Source organism: Helianthus annuus, chromosome 16 (genome assembly GCF_002127325.2).
Source record: "Helianthus annuus cultivar XRQ/B chromosome 16, HanXRQr2.0-SUNRISE, whole genome shotgun sequence".
Taxonomy (NCBI): Eukaryota; Viridiplantae; Streptophyta; class Magnoliopsida; order Asterales; family Asteraceae; genus Helianthus; species Helianthus annuus.
Window position 1 is genome coordinate 150,782,068 of NC_035448.2, and position 4,488 is coordinate 150,786,555.

Below are 4,488 nucleotides of genomic sequence, written 5' to 3' on the forward strand. Positions count from 1 at the left end.
TGTATAGTTTGTTTTTGCATTTTATGTTTCTAGTAGGTCAAAAATTTAGAAGTTTTCAAATTTTCTTTAAAATGTGTTTGCATTTTAGGGGGAGTAGGGAAATTTCAGAAAATCCAAAAACATTTGAAAATTTGAAAAAGCCAAAAACATGATAAAATTCAAAAATGAGATTTGTTGCGAAAAAGAGGAAATGATAGTACATCAGTGGACTATCACGGCACGCTAAAGAAATGAAAAGTTAAAAAGTGATTAAACAATCTTACTGCGGATGTGTCAGTAGATTTTCGCACATTTAGTAAATTGAAACGAGATATAAACCTAAATCAAACTTGCTTAATTCGTGGGTAACTATTCTTGAATATATGGGTAACCCCCGAAATCTTGTTTGAAAGGTCCCGTATTCTGAGATACTAGGTCTTTATACTCAGTGATATCTGGGGTATTATCCCGGGACTTCTGCTGTATGGAAGTACTGACCTAGTCCCCGGATAATACTTTCTGCAAATGCTTGAAAAAGCGCCGCCCTCAGCATGCTGATGAAACAATAAAATTGATAGTCGCTGCTGTTGTAATGCAAAAAGATCCTCTAAAGGGGACCCACCTAAAGTCGAGCCGTCATCTCTCTGCTGAACGGAAGTTCTGACCTGAGCTCTCACGGTTTCGCATTTAACCCCTTTACAGATATCATCTGTGGTATACTCACCTGTAAGACTGAATATTTGGGATCTGGATACGGGAGTATATTCAAGTGGAGTGATACACAATTAAGTTTAAGTCTTTAAAACATTAATATCGTATCTCGAATCGATTGAAATTTGTGTTGAGAATTTAAGAGGACAAACATACTGACAATCTAGGTAAATTGTTTAAAACTAAAAATGAAATCAAGCTTAACGGTGTTGGTGATTTGTCTCACAAACTGATATGATCCTCTTGCACGAACTCACAAAAATATTGTTTGTAAATATTTCATTTCTGCATTTTAGTTTCTTTATTTCAAAATACAAAAAGATTTTAAGTGTGTTTTAGCATAAATTTTGAAAAAGTCAAAAAGATTTTCGACAACTGATATTGGAAAACTGATTTTCAAAATTCCGAGTGCTAAACATGATGAGCAGAATTTGAGGGGGAGTGTTTGTGTAAATCAAATTATTTTTGATAAATCTAACCTTCTTCAAGTGGTTCATCATAGTTTGATAAGAGAGAGTCATATGTTGGTGCACAGGTTGTTGATGTATGATGAATCTAGGAAATTTATTTCTGGGTTAAGATGTTGCAGGTAACCAGGTTTCGAAACTGATAGGAGAGAGCCAAGTTTCGATCCTGGAAATCAATTCTAAAAGTCTATGAAGATTAGATTCTGATTCTGAAGATCATAACAAACTGATGATGCTGATGAACTTAAGGAATCAAGAGATCTGATCAAGAGAATTAGAGTGTTTGAATGCCAGACAACGATCTTGAAGATGTTGCTGAAGGACAAAAGAATACCAGCAAATCGAGAGGGGGAGTCTGAAGATAGAGAGAATGAGAAAGCCCAGAGACTGATCTAGCCTGACGAGGAGAAGATACAGCGTTAAATTCAGAGTGTGATAACGACTCCATCAACATCTGAGGGGGAGTCTGTTGGTGCACTACATCTGTTGATTCCGTCTAAGTGTCTAGAATCATGTCTTATACCATATTGTATAGCATAGGGCTCGAAATACGAGAAAACAGGAGTCGGTATAGGTTTTAGATTGTCGGGTCGCTTTTAGGGACATGATATGGTCGGGTCGCTCATGTGTCACCTTGGATCGCTTATGTGTACAAGTATGGACCGCTCATGTGTCACTTGACCACATGAGCGGCTCCAGAACACTATAAATAGATCCATGAGCGATTCCAGTAGGAGAGGTCTTGAATTCCACGCCGAAGCTCTGCCGGTGTGACGTTTGAGCTGTAAAACGTTTATATTCAATACAAAAGAGAGTTAAAAGGAAGATCGTGCTATTTCTACTTGTTTTTCTTATTATTCCGCATCTGAAGAGCAAGAGCAAATCTCTGAAGGACTCGGTTGGGTCAACACACGATCCTACACTAGTGCAGCGGGAAAACGTGCCATACCGTGCCAGATCCCTTAATTCCCTGAAATACATGTAAGTTGAAAAATCAACAATAATGTTGAGCGAGTTCATGTGTAAGTGATTAAATAAACCTTTGTATTTATCAAAATCCTGGTATGTAGCAAATAAGGAAAAAGAGATCGCCAATGGTTTGCAAGGCCATTGATATGTGTGAAATGCAAGTAGGAAGGCTCAAACCTAGCAGATTTATGAGTCGGGTACAAAGTCATCCCGAGGTCCGTTATGCTGGGCCTGGGACTGGGCTCGCTACACCCAAATAGATCTATCGCTCCTGCCCCTCAGTCCTACCCTGAGGATTAATGACCTCAAGTTTCCGCCTACCCATTCACATGATCTAAGTAACAAACCTCCTTACGCTAACCATACCATGTATAAAGTATTCATAATCATTGTAACATGTATTTCACCCCCGCAGTTTAGAAAACTGAAAACAGTTAAGAGAAAAGGGGGACATGAACTCACAGTCGGTGCGTCTCTACCAAGTATACTCCAAATCACGCAGCTGAGCAACGACCTACATGTACTAACTCTATTAGACGGACGGCCGTGCCTTAGCTTTATGGTTTTGGTTTTTGGGAAATAGTTAGACAACTATTTCGTGTTTACGTTCTGTGCATACTTGGTAATTAATCTCCTTCCCAAGGATGGGGGATTTAATACATGTGTGTTCGTATATCTTGAAAATATATTATTAAGTCTTACTTAACATATATTTATTTCTAACTCCAAAATATAAATATTTTTCTCAAAAATATCATATTTTCATTTCACATAATTTTCCCAAAAATAATACGTCGACAAAACTACGCGTTCATAAATATTTCCGTATAATGCGTAAGTTACGTTTTAACGATCGAGTGGTAATAATAATTACCGATGTAACTTATATATTTATTGTGAAAGCGTTCGTATTATTTTGGATTCGTTAACGTTCGTAAATATTATTTTTACTCTAAAAATAATATTTATACACTTCACAAAATCGTGACAAATAATGTTGTGAGAAGATATATTTACTAAATAAATATATATTTATCACGTTTAATTTTGTGAAAATTCCCACCTCCGATATTTGTAAATAAAGTCGTGGCGAAACTTATATTTCGAAAACATGTCAAAAAGTATTTCTAACACTTATAGTGAAAATATTTCTAAGTGTTAGGTTTTTGGAAAAATTTCGCCAGAGTTTCTTCTGTAACTGGAGGTGGCCACGCTTTCAAGCGTATCATTTTCTTTTACAAAACAATTCAACAACTTCTTTATTTGATCAAAACAACTTTCATCACAACAAACTACTTAACAAGTATGTAAATCGCATAAATCACACGAACTTGTAGTTTTTCAAAAATTATAGTGTAAATCTCATCATTTTTAGCGGATCTTTATATAAAGTAATTTGATCTTGTAAAAACCTCGTTTTTAGAGAAAATCCGTCTTTACAACTTCTAGTCATTTTTACAAAAATTGTTATTTTATCGAAACTTTTGTGTTACACAAGTGTTTACACACTTGTGTGTTCTAAAAATCATACTTGTGAGTGTAAGATCCGTTTTTAGAAAACATGATTTCTGTGATACGTGGTTCTTTGAAAATACCACCTGCAGATACGTAGATCTGCTAGTTTTAAATACTATTTCACAAGTAAAACACTTTTACACAAGTTCATGATTCGCGTGTGGTAGAGTTTCACCTTTTAACCCTTGTTTTATTCAAAACAACCTTATGTCATGATTCATGACCATGACCAACCCGGGTTAAACGATGATCCGAGCTACCACAACATAGATCTGGTCCAAATAATCACAAGATTCAGATACTACAACATTTACACAACTCATGAGCTTTTAACCATCTTTTACATGCTTTTTAGTAGACTTTAAAGCTTCAAATTGCAAGATTCCGAGTTTTAACCATTACATAACATATTAACCACTCTAGATTAGTTAAAGAGAGTGTTTTAAGTGACATACCACTAGCTCGAGGCTAGGGAAGAATCTACGCGCAAATGAGGTGGATAAAAGCTAGAGAAAGAGGTCCTTCGCCTTCCGTTTATGGCAATATTTTCATGTCCCGGGTAAAGTCCGGTTGTTCGGTTGGATAGTAATCAGTTAAAGCGCTTAACAAAGCTTTTAAGTGTCGTTAACGCCCTTTTTAGTGACACAACTTATTCCTGACACTTTGGAAGGTGTCTAGTAATATTTTTCTCATGTTTTCGCACTTTATTAGCTAGCCAGAGGCTGAATTGTTCATTAAAGTGCTGTGTTTTGTGCTTAGTGTACGTTTTAGGCATATCCAGTCATTGTAACTTATTCCTAGAGACGCAGTTCTACAACCCTTGTATCCCTACACTCACTATGGGTGT